Source organism: Rhineura floridana, chromosome 9 (assembly GCF_030035675.1).
Source record: "Rhineura floridana isolate rRhiFlo1 chromosome 9, rRhiFlo1.hap2, whole genome shotgun sequence".
Classification (NCBI taxonomy): Eukaryota; Metazoa; Chordata; class Lepidosauria; order Squamata; family Rhineuridae; genus Rhineura; species Rhineura floridana.
The window spans coordinates 83,417,053-83,429,611 of NC_084488.1; the positions used below are offsets into that span (position 1 = coordinate 83,417,053).

Genomic DNA, 12,559 nt, shown 5'->3' on the forward strand with positions numbered 1-12,559 from the left:
CTCTGGTAGCCTCTATCTTAGATTACTGCAAAGCATTATACATGGGGCTGCCTTTGAATACAGTTCAGGAACAATACAGTGCACAATTCAGTGGCCAGATTATTGCTTGGGACCAGACGGTCTGAACATACTACACCAATTCTGGCCCAGTTAGGTTCCAGGCTCAATTCAAAGTGTGGGTTTTGACCTTTAAAGCCATATACAGCTTAAGACACAATACTTCAAGGATCGCCTCTTCCCATATGAAGCAGCATGGACCCTGCAGATGCCCTTCTCCATGTACCCCCCCCAGAGAAGTGAAGTGAGATTAGGCTTTTTCAATGGTGCCCCCCCATCTGTGGAATACACTCCCCAAGAAGATGCACCTGGCGTCATTGCCAGTCTTTAGGCACTAAGCTAAGCGCATTGAAATTATTTTGTAAATGTCCATTGTGTTAGATTGTTCTGGTTTTAAATTGCTTTAATGTGTTGTATTTTGTCTTGTGAAGTCACTTTAAGGCGTTTTCTTTTGTATAAAGCAACTTATAAATGTAATTAATAATAATAATAATTTACCACATCACAGAGCTACAGTTCCTAGCAGTCTTAACAAACTACAGTCCTTAGGATTCATTAAAGCAACATGCTTTAAATGTGCTTTAAATGTACGGTGTGAATGTGATCCAGAATGTGATCCAGATTTAGCATTGCTATTGCTTGTGGGTCTATTGAATTTTTTCTTCTTCATATCTCTTCCTTCCATTCCAGATAACATTGAATTCATTGTGTGATAAAATGTCTTCACACTGTATGTTCCTTTGTCTCACCACCAATTGCCAGTGCTGTAAGGTGGGAGTAGAGGAATTCACAGTGTGCAAATGTTATATAATACACTGTGTTCAACAAGATGTTATGAAGAAGAGGGTGGGAATAGACAGGACAGAGGCAGCTCTGGGTTTCTCATAATGTCTGCTCTGAGAAGGAGGCCAAATATCCACAAGGGTGCTACTTCTTGTGGTTAAACCACAACTAGCAAACTAATTTTAAAAAAGAGGTGGAAGTCCAGGGAATTATAAACTTCTGAGCGTGACATTGGTCCTGTTCACACAACTAAACTATAGTTTGTTTTAAACTATGATTTAATGTGAACAGGCAGTGAGCTGGTACATGTTCTTAAAAGTTCCCATAGGGCTACTTTTCTGGTCTTGCCTCACTGTGGATAAAATAGGCTAGAGTATGGGATCACGGTTTATTTCCTCCAAACCAAGAACAAGCCTTGGATATCACTAGTAGTTCGTTTCTAGAGAAGCAAGCCACACATGGCAACAGCAGAGGAGGAGCACTGCAGAAGCTTTTGAGCCATAGTTTGTTTTAAACTATGTGGTATGTGAGCCAGGCTATCTTTATTTAAGAAGGTATTTAAACAAACTATAACACAACTAATTTGTAAGCACCTAGGCCTGGTTCAGGTGAAGTAATCCTCTCCTAGTGATGATTAAGAGATTCAGAGTAGGCTGTGGGCTCCCATTCTCCTTTCCTGTCTCATGTGAATCCCCCCCATTGCTCTTCCCAGTGTAGCATTATGTTTGCACCAATACTAACAGCGGTTAATGCAAACTGGTTTTCAAATTCAGACTTAAAAGCTAACTGTGGTTAACATCATAGTTAACATTGGTGTTAGAATAGGCTGACCTCCCTAGTGAGACAAACCACATGCCAACAATACCACTGTCTTTAGTTTCCATTCATTGGCCAGTCTGATCTCAGACATTGGTTCATCATCTCCACAGTGTCAGCTAAATTTGATGATAAAGAGAAGTCGAGTTGGGTGTCATCACCTCACCCCAATTCCGTCAATGGATGCACTCATGGAACATTCAGTGCACATCTTAAAAGAGCATAGGAAGTGATCCAGGGTTAGAATTGCTATTGTTTGTGGATCTAACTAGATGTTCCTCCAGCACACCATTGCATGACTATTGTGGAATGGAGGAGTATTCCCCTTGCCTCTCACTAGCGTTACCTTCTGGAAATTGTAATCTAGGCAGGAACAGGGCCACTGAAGTACAGTGCATCCAATGTTGGCAGTGCTCTGGACACATTCACTGGCACTGTAGCCAAGTTGCTGCAATGTAAAGCCTTTCCCCTGGTGGCCTCCAGATCATGCAAACTCCTCCCTACTGAGGTGTGAATGGCCCCAACTCTTCACATTTAAAACCCATTTACTTTAGGCCACCTTTTCTTAATTAAGGCCACATATTAGAGGTCTATTCCTGAATGAGTAGCATTTCTACTTTGCTGTTTTATTTTAAATTGTCTATATTTTTAAACACTTGTTACATGGCTGTTTTTAAATGTTAGTGTGTTTTTATGAGATGTGAACCACCTTGGGTATATTGGGGTTTCTTTAATAAAGGCAATTTTAGCAATAGCACTTGCAGAAAGAAGTTTAGATTTATCTCATTAAGGTGATGTAGAAGGATAATACTCTTTTGAATGCTGTAAATTGTTTAATATTAATTTGTTTGCATACGTCACAGTGTATCAGTGCAGTGACATAGATGTTCTAACAAGCAAACTGTAAACTCAGGTTTTATAAGACTTTTTGACACGTTTTTCTTAACTTTTCCCTTCTCTGGCCTATTTTTGGAACCTTGCACAGATTCCTGCATACCACATTTTATGACTTCCTGAATGTTGGAACCCAAGGAGTTTATATTTAGGGATGCTGATCTGAATACAAGTGTTGTAGTGCTTTATAAATCATGCTGTGAAATGGCCTTGAGTTGCAAGTTTGGAACCAGGGATATGTGAAGTGAAAAGCAGCTGTTAAGGTTTATATAGGTAGCCATTCTAGAAGTTAAGAAGACAGCTGTAAGTGGACTTCCGGGAAGGGTGACTTCGCTTGTGCCTGCTTTTGGGACGGGCTCCCGCCTCAAAAGAAGCTTATTCAGATATAAATCAGTCAGAACTTTTTTTTTTTGACTGATGAAATTTCTCCCGGGCAGGGAGAAACGTAGAGATCAACCTCAAAAGCCTGTTTTTGTTGGGAGGACTGGATTTCATTAATTTATGAGATAAGGTCCAGCCAACAATGCCGGACGGACTTCCTAACAAGCTCTATCTGCTTAAGCGATACGTTTATCTTTTCTTTAAAGAGAGAACGGACTAACAGGCAAGCACCCTTCTTTCTATTATTTTTTTTACTTGGTTTAAATTGTTGCAGCAAAAGGAGATTTGTCAGATTGATCGGCTTTGGACAACTTCTGGGTGAGATATAGCTCTTCTCTGTTATTCACGAAATTAACAGCTTATCTCTGTTTCTGTCGCAAAAAGCTGTCCTGGAAGTGCATTCTAAAGATAATAAACAGAAGAGGGATTTCTATTCCTGATTTCTATTCCGAGGAATATTATATTGTCTGGGACTATTCTCTTTTTGGTCTATTTTATTTTGACGAATCTGCTTCTTCACGACGCCACTAACTGTTTTGATGCTGGGAACTAAATTTGTTTTGCATTCTTGAACATAGAGAGATAAGGCAGGTTGCTCTGTTTATACTGTGATGTCATCAAGCCTGGAATATTAACCCAATTGTTGCTGAAATAAGAAGTGGTTCTTCTTTATTTTTGTTTTGCTTTGTTTTCGTGGTTTTAAAAATGGCAATCAAGAAAGTGGCTGAGAATCTGGAAGTAATTATGTTTCAGAAAATAATGGATGAGATTGAGATAACGAAACAAACCCTGCGACAGGGTAGTAAGGAGCTGAAAATTGAACTGAGCAAAATGACGCAGGAGCTTAAAGAAATAGGGGATCCTGTGAGAGAGGAGAATGAGATCAGAGATGAGAAAAGAAAAAATAAAGGGAAGATACAAGCCCTGGAGATTGGAACAAATGTGGAATTGGAAAAAGATCTGGAGTTTATGGATTTTAGAAATAAAATCTACTGTTTGGAATTTAACGTTATCTCTGAAGAAATTAATGAAGATATTAGAGATAAAGTTATCAATGGCTTGGATAATCTTCTGGACTGGAATGATGTGATGGAGCTTGATATAGAGAAAATCTATGGAATTAACTGCAGCCATGTGACAATGGAAAAACTCTTAAGAGATGAGCCAGTGCATTTTGTAAAAAAGAAGAACACAGATATGACTTTACAACAGTATTTCAGCAACTTATTCAGAATGGATGGCAAGAAAATATTTGGGATAGAGGAAATTCCCATCAGACTCTTATTATATGACTATGGCTACAACAGCAAGATTATTATGGAATACTGATAATGGAAGATTGGACACTGAAATTACTGGACTTAACAGGACTATTGAAGATGGAAGATGGAACTAATAGGGATAATGGAATAATGGCTATTGAAATTATTGGACCTAACAGATTCTGATGAGATGGATTAATCGAAATGTTTATTTGGACTATGGTTATGACAATAAGATTATTATAATTATTAACGAGATGGATTAATTGACATGTTTATTTAGAGAAAAATTGATAGATATATTTCTTAAAGAATTGAAACCTCTCTTTGACTTTTTGTGGAAAGAATAAAGTAATGTTTATGAGATTTGATGATTAATTAAGATAACTACTGGAGGAAAGTGATTTTATAATATGATTTAAGAGACAGGATTGTTATATATTGTAGACCTATAACTGATTTGATATGTGACAAATGGGAAGTCAACATTTTATTTTTTTTGTTTAATCATTTTTGTTTTGTTTTGTTTTTTGTCTTTGAATGTTTTATGATTTTGTTTTGTATGTTTTATGAAAATTTGAATAAAAATTATTGTAAAAAAAAAAAGAAGACAGCTGTAAGTTAGTGACTGTCTTGCTGGAGCATTATGATTATTACCACAATGTTGTACCCCTAATCATAGTTAAAATCACTCCAGTTTAACCCTCATGCAGTTCTGGCAAAAAAATCACACTGGCTATTTGGACCCATGAAATTTCCAATGAAAGGATGGAGTCACTTTGTACCCCAGATAACTTTTTAAAAAATCTTTGTGGTCACTACAAGCTCATGTGACATTACCAAAGCACCCTGAGCCAACAAACACCTATGCAGAGGAGGCAGAATTTTTCTGAGCAGTGTATGTTGGTTCCTTCTCCATGCATATTGGGGAAACTGGGGTTTTTTTGTTTCCAGAAGGAAAAGGGTAAGTGGTAACTGGCTGAAATTTGGAGATGTTGTACAGATTAAAATCTGTGACAATCTCGTAGAACAAAATTCCTGTAGGTCTACTTATGTGTAAATTACCCAATAAAAAGTGCACCTGGGGTTGAAAAGTGTTGGAATAGGCAAATGTTGCATGGTCACTTTAAGGGATACAGTAAGGCCCCACTTATACGGTGGGTTAGGGGCCAGGCCCCTGCCGTAAAGCGGAAATCGCCGTAAAGCGGGACCCATAGACTACAATGGGGCCGTCGCGCGAAAATGACGCTAAAATGTCATAAAATGTCATAAAATCGCTAAATCGGCTTTAAAAAGGGGAATTTCCCGCTGATGCATTAGCGGAATGCTGGAATGTGAAGCGCCGGTAAGCGGGGCCCTACTGTATTTGGGGAATATCCCATGTACCTGTCTTACCATGATGTAACTTCCTAATGGGTGGGGGTTACTTACCTGACTTCCTCCTCCTTTGTCCTGGGGGATTTTTGAATATTCTCCATTGCTGATCTTCCTACCTTTGAGAGAGGCCGCATGGCATGATGCTCTCTCTAAGAGCATCATTTCAAACACCAAGATGGACTGAGACTTCTATATTTTTCTTTCTTCTAAGCTAGAGCCTATCTTCTTCTGAACATGTGAAGAGGTTGTGAGTAAACATTCTTTTACCTAAAGGATTGTGCCTGTTATTTAAACTCAGGGAAGGTGGGCTGTTTTATATTTTCATTCTGCTGCTTGTATTTTTACAACTCTGCTAAGAAATAGGACCAACCAAAATAGTTCCTATTTCTGTGTGTATTTTTATAATACCGAACAGGTTATGTTGCCCAGAAATTCTTGAGAATTAAACCAGATTTTTCGGGTTATATTTTAAGTGTTTTTGCGTGTTTTGTTTCCCCCTTTGCTCTGTATCAGGCACCAACTTTAAAAGATACTATTTTTGCTGCTGTTACTTCCTTGAGTTGTTTTAGCATAACAAAAGCTCTTCTCAGACCAGGAAGCATGTATCAGCAAAGCAGAGATTTTTCAAGAAGAATGCCTGAACTGTTTGCTGTTAACTGTGACCAGTGGAGGAGTAGAATCATGATTATTTTAGCTGCAGAGAAAGCTCTATGCTGTATTGAAAAACCTAAACCAGAAGGGAATGACCAAGAAGCTAGCGTTTGGCAGGACAAAGATTCTCTTGCAAAAACTATAATATTTGATTCTCTGAGGGATGATCAGCTTGTTTATATAAATGAATGTAAATCTGCCTCGGAGATGCTAGACAAACTTCAAACAGCTTTCGGATTTCAAAGCTTTAGATGCCAAACCATGTTGATTAAAGAGATAGTGAATTTAAAATTGCAGACAAAGGAAAATTGTGAAAAACATATCACTTCCTTGTTGCTTATTTTCAACAAATTGAGATTGGCTGGGCTTGATTTTAACCACCAACAGAAGTTGGGTTTTCTTTTGGGATCTCTTGTAAAGAGATTTGATCCATTTATTTCTCTTTTAAACCATGATCCTGGGATCCTGTTTGAACAAGCCCTTTCGAAATTGAGAGAAGAATGTGTGACCCAAAGAGATTCAAATGATAATGGATCAAATTACATGGCTAGCAGAGATAAAGGGAAAGGAAAAGCCCCTCCCAAGAGCCAATCACAATGCTGTTTTTTATGTGGGAGGTGCGGTCACCTGGCTAGGGACTGTGACTCACCCAAAGGTTCAACAGCCAATGGCAGCTCTCCCAATTTTAAACAAAGGGAGCATGCTTTCTCAAATCACAAGCATGGACCCCGCAGAGAGGAATCCAAAGAAAGCAAAGGAAGAAATTTCCTTTTAACTCGTAAGACTCTTGTTGCTAATAATTATAAGCAAAAATCAAACAACTGGATTTTTAGACAGTGGATGTACAAACCACAGTTGTTATAATGAAGATTTATTTGATGAAATAAACAGTGATACTGAAGGAAGAATCCAGATTGCCAATGGTCAATATATGAACATTAATGGATCTGGATCCATTGCTCTAAGGTGCAAGGTACCTGATCAAACCATAGTAAATGTGGCAGATCATGTTTTATATGTCCCAGACTTAAATTGCAATATGCTGAGCATCTCAGCTTTAGACAAGAAAGGATTTGCGATACATTTCCAGGATGGAAAGTGTACAGTGACCAAAGATGATGAATTGCTTGCACTAGCTTATGAAAATGATGGTGTTTATGAACTGAGTCTTACAGCTGAACAAGCAAACACAGCCATTGTGGACAAGGAAGAGACCAGCCTAGAACTTTGGCACAGGCGACTGGGACATCGCGATCCAAAGGTGATCCTACAGCTACAAAAGCAGAACCTTGCCACGGGTATCAAGGTAAACCAACAGAACCATGATAAAGCAAGCAGGTGCGTAAATTGCATTGAGGAAAAGGGTGTTAGGCCCTCATTTCCACCAAGGACTGAAAAGAGAAGCACCAAGGTGCTAGATCTCATACACAGTGACCTCTGTGGACCATTTAATGTGCCCTCACTTGGGCAGAATAGATATGTTCTAATTTTTGTGGATGATTTTTCAACGTACTGTGTGACTTACTTATTGAAGGACAAGAGTCAAACGAATGAGATGCTGAAGAAATACATCTCCATGGTGAGCACAAAATTTGAAAGGAAGCTGAAAGCTCTACAAAGTGACAACGGTGGTGAGTTTATATCGCACCAAACACAAAGTTTCCTTGAGGAACAAGGCATTTTGCACAGGAGGACTGTCAGTCATACTCCAGAGCAGAATGGGATTTCTGAAAGGAGACTTAGATCTCTTCTGGAAATGACAAAATGCATGCTTGCTGATGCTGATCTACCCAAAAGGCTGTGGGGTGACGCGATCATGGCTGCAGCGTATATCCAGAACAGATTGCCAACCAAGGGCACCACACACATCCCATTCCAATTGTGGCATGGCAGGATTCCAAACCTGGCACATATTAGAGTGTTTGGAAGCATTGCTTTTGCCTACATAGCAAAACAAAAGAGGCAGAAGTTAGATGCTAGAACAGAACAGACTATTTTGATAGGATATGCTCCTGGTAGCAAAGGCTACAGAGTTATGAACCTGAAGTCAGCACAAGACACGTTGTCTACTTCGATGAACGAAGCAGAGCTGACAAAAGAGGGACTGTGCTAGATTTCTCAGAAGAGCAAGGACACCACGTCCAATCTCTTATAGATATGCCAGTACCCACATACGAATTACCAGTGACATCACAGATATTGCACAACCTGATCCAAGCCTTAAACAAGAGGAAGAGGCAGAGATTGCAAAAAGTGATGATGAGGCTGAGAGAGGTACAGACGCGGATGAGAATGATGAGATGACTGGACTGGAAGATGCTGCAGAGCTAGACCAGATCCCAGAACAAGCTCCCAGATCCTCATCGCGAACCAACAAAGGTGTACCACCTCTACGCCTGTCCTACCTCGCAAAGTCGGTGCTACCCAGAGAACCATCGACTTGGGAGGAGATCAAGCAGATGGCAGCATCCGAGGGCGCTCAGTGGAGAAAAGCCGTTCAGGAGGAGACGGATGCACGGCACAAGAATAAGACTTGGACCCTGACAGAACTTCCACCAGGCAAGAAAGCCATAGGATGCAGATGGGTGTTCAAGGTGAAGCAAGATGCAGGAGGAGAAATTGAATGCTGCAAGGCAAGACTAGTTGCCAAAGGTTTCCTGCAGAAATATGGAGAGGACTATGATGCTACTTTTGCTCTTGTTGTCCGACACAGCACAATAAGAATGTTACTAAGTGTGGCAGCCTCCAAACAGATGCACGTCAGACACCTCGATGTCAAGACTGCCTTTCTGCATGGAGAAATAACAGAGGAGTTGTACATGCAACAACCTCCAGGTTTCGTGAACCAGAAGCAAGCACATCTTGTATGCAAGCTTAAAAAGGGCCTGTATGGACTCAAGCAAGCTGCAAGGGCCTGGAACGAGAAACTGGATAAAATGCTCAAGGAGCTAGGCTTCAAGCAAGGTGAGGTAGACCAATGCCTGTACACCAGAAGCAAAGATGGACATTTGACATATATTCTGATTTATGTCGATGACTTGATCGTGGCGACTCAAAGAGATCAAGACTACAGAGAAGTTGTACATCATTTAAACAAAGAAGTTGAAATCAAAGACCTAGGCACTGCAACATACTACCTAGGCATCCAGATTGAAAGGGAAGCAGATGGCTCCTACCTACTCAACCAAAAGCAAAAGATTGTTGATCTTTTAGAGACTAGAACTCAAGGATGCCTATCCTGTAGCAACGCCTATGGCAACAGACTTTCTTAAAGACAATGATGTAGGTGAACCTTTACCAAATAATAAGAAGTACAGAACAGCAATAGGGAAGCTTTTGTACTTGACCACAAACACCAGACCTGACATAGCAAATGCAGTAGGAATCCTATATAGGAAAACTAGCACACCCACACAAAAGGACTAGATTGCTGTCAAAAGGGTGGCTAGATACTTGAAAGGGACTATGGACTTTAAGCTGAGATTGCCAGCTAATAGTGATCCAAAGCTTGTGTGCTACACTGATGCTGACTGGGCTGGAGATAGCTCAGACTCCAAGTCAACTAGTGGCTTTCTGTTTATGTGTGGAGATGGACCTATCTCCTGGGCTAGTCACAAGCAAGACATAATAGCATTTTCTTCCACAGAATCTGAGTATATAGCTGCTGCAGAAGCCTGCAAAGAAGCCATTTGGCTCAACAGACTACTAAAGGACCTTGGAATAAGGGTGCAGAGACCTATCCAGGTGATGGAAGACAACCAAAGTTGTATTAGACTTTCTCAGACTGAGAGAATCACTCCACGGACTAAACATATAGGTATAAAATACCATATTGTACGTGAGTTGACAGAGAAAGGATTCATGAAGATGAACTACTGTCCAACTGCAGAGATGACAGCTGACATCTTGACAAAGCCATTACCAAGAGACTGTTTCCAGAGACTTCGTGTCAAAATGGGTTTGTTAGATTAATGCATGCAAATTCGAGGAGGAGTGTTAGAATAGGCAAATGTTGCATGGTCACTTTAAGGGATATTTGGGGAATATCCCATGTACTTGTTTTACCATGATGTAACTTCCTAATGGGTGGGGGTTACTTACCTGACTTCCTCCTCCTTTGTCCTGGGGGATTTTTGAATATTCTCCATTGCTGATCTTCTTACCTTTGAGAGAGGCCGCATGGCATGATGCTCTCTCTCTAAGAGCATCATTCCAAACACCAAGATGGACTGAGACTTCTATATTTTTCTTTCTTCTAAGCTAGAGCCTATCTTCTTCTGAACATGTGAAGAGGTTGTGAGTAAACATTCTTTTACCTAAAGGATTGTGCCTGTTATTTAAACCCAGGGAAGGTGGGCTGGTTTATATTCTCATTCTGCTGCTTGTATTTTTACAACTTTGCTAAGAAATAGGACCAACCAAAATAGTTCCTATTTCTGTGTGTATTTTTATAATACCGAACAAAAAGCACCCCACAAGTCTGCATGAAGGCTAAGAGGAAAGGTCCTTCATAGGTTCCGTAGATGCTGAAACATAAGCCTAATACTGGTTTTTATCAGATCACTCCTTGCTTTTGAGAAGGGTGACTTAGAGGTAAATAGAAATGAGATGGATGAATCTGCATTTAAGCAACAGGGCTGACCTTGCCATTAGGCAGTCTGAGACGCCTGCCTCAAGCAGGAGATACTGGGGCCAAGGGAGAGAGTGATGGTAAGGCGTTGGAGAAAATTGGCGTGTGCCATGTGGCCTGGTGTGCCCTTTAAGCTAGCCTGCCTCCCTCAGGTGCAATTGAAGATGCTGCCTTATAATAGTTGAAGTAAGGTTCAGTTGCCATTCTTGCAGCCGTTTGCATGTAGAATGGGAGGTGGGGGACATCGTCTTACCCTTCACCTCAGGCAGCAAAGTACTGAACAAAATACAGCACACAGAAAAATAGAGTTCATTATCAAGAGTATGAACTCCACTGGAAGATTGCACATGTCCAGTTATGAGTCACTTTATTTTACACATCTTGGAGCTGGTTAGTGCAGTCATCTGGACAAAGATTCAGTCTATTAAGTGTACTTCTGTTTTAACCATTTGATTGGAAATCACTCTGGGGTTGCCGATGAAGGGCAGTTTATTTATTTCATTCATTAGATTTCTTACCCACCCTTTATCGTAAGGCCCCATGGTGGGTTATAACAATAACATATACACTTATAAGACAGAAACAGTTCCAACCATAAAACAAGAAAACAATGAAAAATAATTAAAAATAGTTCCATATATAAAACAATTAAAGGTTGTATGTATAAAGCCAATGCAAACATTGAAAAACAATTCCACATATTAAAACAGTTAAAATGAGATAAATAAATAAAACAGTTGGGGTGGAGGAATGGCATCACACTATAGACAATGTGGATGCTTAATGGGTGAAGGATTGAGTAAATTGGGTGTGTAGAGTAGAAGTGGCCCCTTGGGTGGGGTGGACCTATAGAACTGCCCCCTGACACCAGAGTTGCTGATTGCAGCTTACCTGGATAGGGCTGGGCTGGGGCAGGTCAGTGGTGAGGTTGGGCCTCACAGGTGCACTGGTGGGAGCACCAAACTGGGTCTGCTGGTGTGCCCACACAGCACTAGCCTTGCCACCACCCAGACTCATCCCAGCCCTGCCAGGTAAGTTTGAATTATATTGGCATCAGAAAGGTGGCTTCACCCCCACCTCATAGGCTCCTTTGGATGTAGTGAACCCCATGCTAGAAATTAACTTCCATGTAATGTGAGGGAAGGATGCATGCCTATGCCTCCATCACAATTACATGACTGATTCTTGGCCAAGAGAGTATATAAACTGGCCCTCAGAGTATGTGTCATGAAAAATATTGCCACTGAGGAGCATCTAGCTCTTGGACCCGTTATCCACACTTCTGCTTTATGAAATACTTCTGCCTGATCTACTGCATCTTTAGAAGCACTTGGGAAATAAATTCTTTGTTGAAGAATTCCTTGTCAGCTCCCATGCAGCAAATGACTCCTTTCCACATTCAGGATGCCAGTCCCTGAGTGTTTGGAAGCAGGCCAGTCTATTTCATTTCTGCTCTGTGTCATTGCAACTTGATTTGTTATTTAGGTCCAAATCTGATCCGAAGCTCTGTTTTGCCCCATTAACTGTAATGGGAAATTTAAAGATGGCTATAACTTTTTCCCTCGTCACATAAAAGTTTTGGCGTACAAAGCCCTATACAGTTCAGGACCAGGATACCTGAAAGACCATCTTACCCCTTATATACCGAGTTGATCACTGCGCTCTGCAGGTGAGGGCCTCCTGCAGATACCATCTTATCAGGAGGTTT

General features: G+C 40.5%; 1 protein-coding gene across 4 annotated transcripts in view; it reads left to right on the plus strand.

Annotated features, from left to right (window-relative positions):
- The window catches only part of PRDM5 (PR/SET domain 5), a 186,725-nt gene that overhangs the window by 3,224 nt on the left and 170,942 nt on the right, over nt 1-12,559 (plus strand). The window lies entirely within an intron of this gene.